Source organism: Procambarus clarkii, chromosome 73 (assembly GCF_040958095.1).
Source record: "Procambarus clarkii isolate CNS0578487 chromosome 73, FALCON_Pclarkii_2.0, whole genome shotgun sequence".
Classification (NCBI taxonomy): Eukaryota; Metazoa; Arthropoda; class Malacostraca; order Decapoda; family Cambaridae; genus Procambarus; species Procambarus clarkii.
Window position 1 is genome coordinate 13,242,414 of NC_091222.1, and position 10,002 is coordinate 13,252,415.

The 10,002-nt window shown below is 41.9% G+C and overlaps 1 protein-coding gene across 1 annotated transcript in view; it reads left to right on the forward strand.

The window, feature by feature from the left end:
• The first annotated feature begins 500 nt into the window (after positions 1–500).
• Positions 501–10,002, forward strand: part of LOC138349803 (uncharacterized) — a 138,741-nt gene continuing 129,239 nt past the window's right edge. The window contains exon 1 of the mRNA XM_069312670.1: positions 501–603. The gene's annotated coding sequence lies outside the window, so the exon portion shown is untranslated. The remainder of the gene's footprint in view (positions 604–10,002) is intronic.

Genomic DNA, 10,002 nt, shown 5'->3' on the forward strand with positions numbered 1-10,002 from the left:
TCATTCAGAATACTTGGATGAAACCATCCCCAAACGTCTAGTTTTGAAAAGACGGACAACAAACAGACATTCTTTTTTATTCGTTAAGATTTACTGTATATATTGCTTACTAACCAGGAAGTGTACTTTAGGCTATAATTGGTTATAATATTTTCATAACCAGGATATTTTATAAATAGCAATAATGTTATTGACATTTATCTGAGGGCCACTAACACATATGACAACAACCAGGACAGGAAGCCGGCGGCTTGTCGAAGGTCCCCCATCTGCCTTGATCTTTTCCAGCTGTACTTTAAAATTTAACATAGTTTTGGCATTTACGACTTCTGCGGGTAACCATTTATCTCCTCTTTGAAATTGTATTAACGTATTCTATTTATAGGTAAGTAAGATGGGTGTGCGCAACATTACAATAGAAAAGCTTGGCCTTGCACTGTGACAGAAAACGTGAGAGTGAGAGAGTGGCGTCACCTGCAGCTGGGCGCTGGTTTAGTTGCAGGCTGTGCTCCTGGGGTAGAGGACTGAGCACCTTCCTTCAGAAGAACTCTTGCTGACAGTAACTTGATCTCCTCCTGTAGAACACGTCTCTTCAGTTGACAGGTGGGACCAAAGAGTCGAAGCTCAACTAGGTGAGTACTTCGCCGGACTGATACAGTAGGCGCTACTCTCTTAAACAATATTAAAGTAAGCAACAGGAAATTAATTTTTTACCACGAGAGATGTACCTCTCTTGCATGGAGGGTTTCCCAAGGTTGAATTACTCACTTTCCCCATGCTGCTACCCAACAACAGTTGCCTAACTGCCGGCTACCTATTTAATACTAGGTGAGCAGAATTATTGTATTATATTTATATTAATATATTATAAATGTAGTATTTTCATACAAATCAAGAGGTAAACAATTCGGCGAATGATCTCAGTTATCTCAGTAACTGATAAACATCTGAACACTTACTATTATGTCATTTCATAAGATAAAATCAAATCAATTTTCCTGGAAATTTCAGTCATCTAACGGCAGTACTAAATACGATTTCATTTTACTCAAATGAAGGTTGAGATATCAATATCATGGCAGATAGTGTGCTCGAAAGTTTCAGAAACGCAAAACTGAAAAGTGGAGCGACTTATGCTCCATTTCTCTAAAAGTTAGAGTCGAATTTGAGCACATATTGCGTGCTAGAGGAAGAACAGGGAGACAAGAGTGGGTTAGAGAGGAGATAATGGAGGTCTGGGAGGTGGGGTGAGGTACACCCAAGTGGGGGCTGGATGATGATAGCTGGATGAGTGGGCTTGATCTCAAGTGCCTCGGCTATATCTAATCTTATATTATTGTTGTTTGTCATTTGTTTCGGTGTTGTTTGTGCATAGTTAGACTGTGAGGGAATCTAGATTCCCTCAGCTAGTTTTCCTAGTTTCTAGATTAGGCTAGTCGCTCTAGGGACTCGTAGAAACTGAAGCTTTCAAACTAACATATACTTGTGGGGTGTTGAATGAAAGCTTATGTTAAGGACTGTCGGTTGGGACTGGTTAGAGGTCTGTGATGGCTCTGTAGAGAGAATTACAGAGACTTTCCTGTTTCTGTGAAATAGGATGAGGTGAGAGTGAAGTGGTATGAGAGGATACTTGACTAAAACCGTTAGAGGTGGGGGGAAAGTGGGGTGAACGTTGCCCCCCCCCCCAACATGTGAGACATTGCGCCATTGTCTTTAGGCCTCCCCCTCCTTGTGACGTCACGGGACGCTTGAGGGTGAGCGAGGCCTCTGATTGGATTAGAACCTCTGCTCTGAGCTGTGTTTTGGCGTGAACAGCTGTGATTGGAAGCGGCACGAGGGAACAGTGCCGGCTTCATGCTGATTGGTCACGACAAAGTAGGGGGGGAGATATGGGCATTTGAGTTTCCCTACCCGCCACAGAGGCAGTTTGAATTGGGTGGCAAGCGGAGGAAGAAGTGACTGGTGGAGGTGGCAGGCCTGCCACCTCCACCCCCGTTAATCGCTTCTGTCTTCCAAATTACTCATCGAGCATGGCACTCCTGCCATCAGGGGTTGTGTCAAGGCCCAATTGGCGTGAATTGGGGCCAAGAATTTACGGAAGGAACAGTAAAAAGCTAAAGAGACAGTTGACAGTGTTCACCCGTGAGGCAGCTGGCAGAGCCTCATGGTGTAACAGGTGGTTTGAATAACCTGTCTAGTGTTGTTGGACAATTGGCGGAATCGAGCAGGGCCTCCTAGTGTAATTGTGGTGAGATTACAGGCCCATGTTGGACTTTGGGTTCCGCCAGGCGGCGTCAGTGTGGGGACGCCACCGGCCATTGTCACCCCAGTGTAGAGCAAGGCAGGCTCTGGTTTGCTGGAGTTGTGGGCGATTCCTCAACCACGTGTGTATGCCCGGGGGCCACCCCCAGGCCACCCAGCCGCTCAGCCCTGCCCGGCTTGGCCCGGCTTGGCCCGGCTCAGCCCAGCTTGGCCTGCGCGCCGGCTACCCACCCGCCAGCCCGCGCGCCGGCTACCACCCCCACCCCCCTCTCAGCTCGGGAGGGGCGCTGTGGGCCACATGCCTTGGCCACCTCCTTGGGCCACTTGGCCACTTTCCCGGGACAGCCTAGGGCCACATCTTGTCGACGCATGAGGAGCAAGCTAAGTGTTGACAGCTAGAGTGGTAGTGACCTGGGAAATGAGTAAAAATGAGGAGGTTAGACGTGAGTAAAATTTATCATTGTGTACAGTGTGATGAGTACCAGTGGAAATTCCCGGTAAGAGTTGTCTCAGAGCCTCGCCAGGCTAGGGAAGCAGCTGAGTGACAGCTGTCTGTAGCACGTCCAGGTGACTGGTAGGGCGGTACCTGGAGATAGATGTTGTACACGGGACCACACTGTAGTTATATATATATATGTGTGTGTAGACTGACTCGAGTATGTACCGGTCATTGTAGAGATTTACCATATAAATGATCCAGTTGTCGATTCTATATAATCGGTCAGACTGGATTAGTGCTATGAGTATCAGCATGTAAAATTATAATCATTAGAAGTAGGCAGGCCAGGTTGCAGGGATGTCAGTGGGTACCCCTGAGGTCTGTGTAGTTAGAGATACATTTACCTGATGATATAATTTTCATTGCTTATGTGAATGCCATTTCTATGTGTTCATTTGCATCTTTATGTACTGTGTTGTGTGGTGAGTCAGTAGATGTGATTGCTGACTGATTGCCTAATGATGTCATTAGCATGTGGGGTATGCTGACGGCATCATTATGTTGCAGGTTTATGCAGTATTGTTATCAGTTTATACGATATTATTGCTGCCCTGAGAGCTGTGTTGAGGGTTTAAGGGACCTCTAGGATTATTCAGGGGAATTCACAGTACTTAATGAGAGCAGGCAATTGATTGGTTAATTGCCTTGCTGAGGTAAGTTTGTGTTTACATTAGTCCTTTCCAACGGTTGCAAGAAAAGGGGGGGGGCAGTAATATTGGTATACTCTTGTTGTTGCACAACCGTGTGTCATTATTGTGTGAGCACAGTAATTAGCGAGTTGCAGTAGCCGCAACCATATGTGGGCAGTGCATTTGTGATGTTGCATGCCATTGTAGTGTGACCTATGTAACACTGGGGTTACTTTGTTTCTTTAAGTTGTGTTGAGGACTTAAGGATTCAGTGAGTTAATAATTGGCGAATTAACTGGATAAGGGGTGCACACTTATTGTTGAGTGTGTGAGAGCTGTTATGAGAGAGAACAGCGTTGAGCTTGAGTGAGATACGTCTCGGGAGCAATTAATTGTCCGTGTGACAACTAATTGACCACTCTAGCTAATTATGTAATTAGCCTTCTCATCATGAATTCACGTAGTGGGAGAGGATCTGTCAGAGTCTGTCAGTATTTGTGTTAACGTAATTTGCTCGAGGCTAATTACCTTTCTGGGGTATAGCAATTAGTGGCTCATGTTAATTAGTGGAGTAATTAACATCTGGAGAGCTCCGATGACCCGGTAAAGCGAGGTCATGGAGCTAGCATAAATCGTTGTATTAATCATATCCTGTCTGAGGACAGTGGATTAGTGGCACATCTTGTTAATTAGGGGAGTAATTAACTCCTTTCCCGTGAATTCACAGGGTTTGATGAGACCTGCTTAGGCAGTGCGGAGTGAGACGTATTTATGGATGATTAATTATCGGTCCTGGTGACAGTTAATTAATTACTCGGAGTTAATTAGGGTAATTAACACTCGCTAGTAATTTTTTGACTCAGACTGTTGAGAAGCTACCAAGTTAAGGTAGGCTTAGTTAACGTAACTCAATGGGGATGTAATTAGTGGTTCGTTTGACCTTAATTGAGGATTACTCACTGAATACTTGCTAGGAGTCAAGTGTGATATAATATAAGTTTGAGTTATTGTTAACAAGAGAGACAAGTGTTAATGATTAACGTAGAGTATCATCATGATGTTGTCTAGTGTGAGACAATTGTTTGTGATTACCGTAGTACTTTGTTGCTGACTGCTGCGATCAGTCAATTAACGTAATTAATCACTTAAGGCAATTTCTTTTGGTTGTCGTCTGGTGACGAGAGTAGAGTAATCTAGGGATTTGTGGAGCTGTGTCCCAGAATCCCGCCTTGCCTGTCTTTGTTACTGTTTACAACAGGGCAACTTCTTGTAGGGAGTTGCAAAGAGTGTTCACACTGGGTTGTGATAGGGGGTGGGGTTACTGTTGGACTACCCGCCTAGTTACGTGGGTCTCTCCTGGGGGCGGGAGGACCCCTAAGCTTGTGATTATAGTAGCTGTCAGGGAAACCGAGACACTATTGATTGCATGCTTGTGATTTCAGTGTATATCCTTCATTTGTTCAGTTAGTTCATGTTGTCAGCCCGAAGTGTCAGCAAGATGGAGCCTGCTGTCACTTCTCGAGGGGCTGTTGAATAGCTGTGTTGCAAATGCCACTTGATGGACAATAACGTAACCATTCGCTGTGGTGTAACTTAGTCTGTGATATTTTTCTTTTAATTGCAATATTGCGTCATCAGTGGGCACACCTGTGTTCAGGTTAGTTTAGTATGCAGCCTCACAGCAAGGGTTGCTAATTAGCTGTTTGTTATCGTGCCACTGGATGGACATTAACGTAACGTAAACTCGGTAATGTAGTAGTTAGTCTCTTGTTATTAATAAATTGTTATGTTATAGAAAACGGTCTTTGATGTCAACCCTTCAACCATATTATTCCACCATATTTCTGCATATTACGATTAATTGTTGATGTGATCTTGATATGACGGCTGTTCTTGGGAATTCGAATTCCAATTCATAGCGCCACATCAAATATAAATATTTGATTGTGAGAACCCATCGGTTACCCTTTATTAGTTTTAAAGTCCTGTTTAACTAGGAGGAGCCAGCGGCCTATTGTGGACAGGTTTTCACCCCTGGGGGTGGAGGCCTGGCGGGTTGCTCCCGCTTTTCCTTTTTCTATTTGACTCATGCTTAACTGCCGTGAGCAGCCTTTAAACTTGTAGTCCACCTCCTAAGGGAGGTAGGCGTAGAAAAAAATCTCACATAGACGCCTTGAAAGAGATGTTGGGGCTTGGCTACATGTCAAGATCTTTGGGACTGACAGTCTTCAAATGAGTACATAAAGGCATAGACGACATTAGTCTCTTTTAAGGCGTTTTTATTGGCATTGAGAGTTTATCGATCTTGAGTAAGTTTGCGGTCTTCTTGCTCCTATAGTAACTTGTGGACCGCATCTTCTGGTTACTGTCGCTAAAGGTCACGTTTATGCCAGTGATTTCTTTCAGTATTCTTTCATCCATTTTCTAGCATAAGATAGGCATAGGATCCCACGGTATACGAAACAAATATTTCAGGGGTGTCCAAAATTCCGACACCAATTACTACTAACAATAATGTACATCAATCAATCCTGTCATGTAAATTTGACAGTCAATCAAGTAAAGAAATTTGGGTTTCGTAACGTCTCTGAGAAAATGTTTCCTCATGCCTTGTTACCTGATTTTGATTTATCCATAAAACTCATATAAAATCATTCTTAAACCACCAGTCTTGGAACCAGAATAGATAAAAAAGTACTCTCCAAGATTTGGTGTAATTAAATCACCAATAAAAACAAGGTCTCCTTCCCATTGTCAATAAAGACAGAACCGTTTCCTGGGATGCGTCCCCTGGAGCGGGGGAGGGGACGCCATTAAATGACAACAACAGATCATGCTCGCTTGCACAAGCTCCACGAAAACTTCCCGCGAATATCAGTGTTGGAGGACGCCAGAATCTCCTATCATCAACATGACTTTGGTAGTCTTAAGGGAAGTGTTCTATACCCAATTGAACTGTTATATCTTATCATTTGTGGCCATTAATGTAGATTAGGGCTGACCGGTTATCGTCTTGGCAAGCCACCCGGAACGGTTAAGCCTAAATTAATTAGACTAGATATAATATCATACTCCTGATATAACCATCATATATTGGTTACAGTTTATTACGTTGACTATTTGTCAGTTGAAATTGAAGGGGAAGGAGTCAATAGAAGCATATTATCAGGTTGCAATCCAGGCACGCTACGACGCCGTTATAGAATGATCCACTAGGAGACTCAGCTTACACAATGTGGACGAGCCTATTGCTTATTAACCAGGCTAGACTCTACATGACAGCTAAGCTGGAATATTTATATTACTAACCCAGTTTGGCATAGTTGACTAGCCATTAGTAGCAAATTTCTACCAATCGATAAATTTAGATTTGGTAGACTATATAATTAAACACCTCGAAATTTGTGCAGGAAAGCTACTTGTGGGGTAGTAAGGTTACTTGGGTAGGGTAGTAGGGAGTACTACTGGGTAGGGTAGTAGGGGCACATTTACTTGTGGGGTAAAATGCAACAGGAGGCCTGGTCGACGACCGGGCCGCGGGGACGCTAAGATCTGGAAGCACCTCAAGGTAAGGTAACCTTAAAGCGGAAAAATTTGAATCATACAGTCCGCTATTGTAAGAAATAAATTAATATAGAAATAAATTATTAATAAATGAATCATAGTAATTAAAATTAATAATCCCACGAGTCAGTTTTCCCCACAAGGGGTTATTTACATCACAGTCAGGGGTCATCTGTAATATTGTCATCGCTAAATAATAACAATTATATATTTATTTTGACATTTTTCGGCGATGCTGTGGTCACAAGCTGAACAGCAATGCTGTTCGCTCATGCTGCGTGCGCCAGCCTTGGTTGCTCCAACAGTACTGTGCCTCTCACACCTGAGAATATTACCCACGATATTTTTAAAAAATGGCGTCTGTTTACAAGAGCCCTGAGGAAGCTAATGTGAACCCCGTGTAGCTGCGGGCCATTTGAATCGGGCCTGGCACCCTATGGCGTATATATACGCCATGCGCACTGTGGGACATGTTACTCAGGGCGTATATATACACCATGCGCAGTTTAATGGTTAATATTGTGATCGCATAAACTCGTGTGCAGATACAATGCTTTAGACGTTTGGGCAGTTCTAATACTATCAGCATGTTATGACAACCGCAATTGTAAGGACTTTTCTGTTTGTCCAATGTACACAAAAGCACAATCATTGCAGGGAATCGAATACTCACAACCTGCTGGATCAGGGGAGTTTTTTTTTATTAAATTGGACTTGATCGTACTATTAATGAACACCAAATTGATATTAAATTTCTTAAAAATCAGAGACAGTTTTTTCAAGTCCACTCACATGAGGTACCACCAATGAGTTAATAATTTCTGGTTTCGCTTTGGGACGTGATTATAAAACGTACGCTTGGCTTGTTCGAACAAGAAATCCAAAAACCCCTTAGGATATTGTAAACTCTTCCCAATTTCATATATTTTAGCAATCTCTTCATCAAAAAACTCAGGGCTGCATACCCTCAAAGCTCGTAGAAACATTCCTGAAAATACTGCCTGTTTAACTTTACTATGATGATTCGAATAAATATGTACATACGACCCCACGTTGGTAGGTTTCCTATACACATTAAATTTGAACTTTCTAGTGACTCTATGAATCCTAATGTCCAAAAACGGAAGAGTACCGTTCTCCTCAGTCTCACAAGTTAATTTTATTGAAGGTACCAAAGAATTAAGTTCATTAAGAAAAACTATTTGATCTTTGTCACACGGCCATAAGCACAAAATATCATCAACATACCTAAGCCAAACTACATTAGCAGGGATAATCCTGGATAAGATTTTTGTTTCGAAGAATTCCATATACAAATTGCTCAAAACTGGAGAAAGGGGATTGCCCATCGCCATTCCAAATGTTTGTTTGAAAATTTTTCCATTAAAACTAAAAAATTGTCTTTTATACACAATTTGATAAGTTCCAATACATTATTGGTCTGCAAGCTCAAATTATATTTGGGCAGTTCCTCATGTAGAAAATCTAACAAATCATCAACAGGTACTTTAGTGAATAAAGAGGTCACATCGAAACTTATTAGTTTAAAAACAAAATTTAAATTCAGTGTGGATAGCTTATTAAGTTTTGAGCAATCACGAAAAATAAACATGTGATTAAAAATGTGATAGTGTCAGACCACGGGGGAAAACTGAAACAGGAAATTCCTTATGTACTTTCGTATATTAATACATCTTCAGAAGGATTGTTTTTACAGGTTAAGTATTGTACATATATAGGCAGGAAAGAATGGTGGAGTGAGGTGAGGTACAATGACAAATGAATGGAATTGGGTGGCGCAAATGTGAGCCGCACAAGAACCGCAGAAAGCCTATTGGCCCATACGATGCAGCTCCTATTCATACCCACCAACAGGCCCACACATGGATAATAATAGCATAAGATAGTAAATATTTACAATGAATTAGTGAGACAAATGTGTTCCAATGATCCTACTCAAATCGCTCTTTAATTGATCTATTAAAAATGGATCTAAGTTATATAAACCACTGCTAATGTTCAAATTATTTTCTTTTGTAATCTATATCAAAGCAGATTCAATTATGTTTCTGTTATAGGTGCTTTTACAATTCGTTATTGCATGCACAATTGCATGTATAGCGTTTTGCCAGGTCCTTAATCCTAATTTTCCCTGGAATACGACCCACCAAATCGTTTAGCAGGTACCCATTCACTATGCTGGTGATGTGTTACAAAGCTCTTTCACTCCAGATGTTCCACTCGTTTTTTTCGCAAATTCCTCTTCGTCATCTTGCATGGTATGCAAGTTAAGGACACTGACCTGTAGTTTAGTGCCTGTAGTTTACGTATCTCTGATGATATGAGTTTTGTTGTCCAGTTTGCACCTTCTCCAGAGCAGCTATGTCTTTCTGAAGATGTGGTCTCCTTTCTTGGATGCAAAAATTCAGGTGGGGGCGAACCAGAGATTTATACAATTGAACAACTATTTTCTTTTCCTTTAAGGTAAAAGCCGCTTGATTATTCCCGGGGCTTGCTTCGTTTTTTTTTTTACTGCTGCTCCCACTTGTGCAAATTTTGTGAATGATGGAGTTTGACTCCGAGGTTCTTTTCTTCATCTATTTGTTGTAAGATAGTGCTGTCAACTTGGTAGTTGTGATGTGGATTGTTGTGCCCCACATACAAGGTCTTGCATTTATCGACATTAAAAGCATTTGCCAGTGATCTGACCGTTTGAGGAGTTCCTGTAGATCTCTTTGTAAGGTCTCAATATCACCTTCACTTCCCACCTTATCATAGATCTTAGTGTCATTTGCAAATTTGCTGATGAGGTTTGTAATATTCTCATCTATGTCATTGATGCATATGACGAAAAGGGTTGGCCTCAAAATGGACCTCTGTGGTACCCCACTTAGCACATTTCCTCAGTCAGATTCATTCCCATTCAGCACGACCCTTTGTTTTCTGTTTTAACCATGTTTTATTCCTTCCAGTATTCTCCCATTTATTCCATGTTCCTGTAATTTCCTTGCCACTCTCTCATGTGGTACCTTGTCAAAAGCTTTAGGA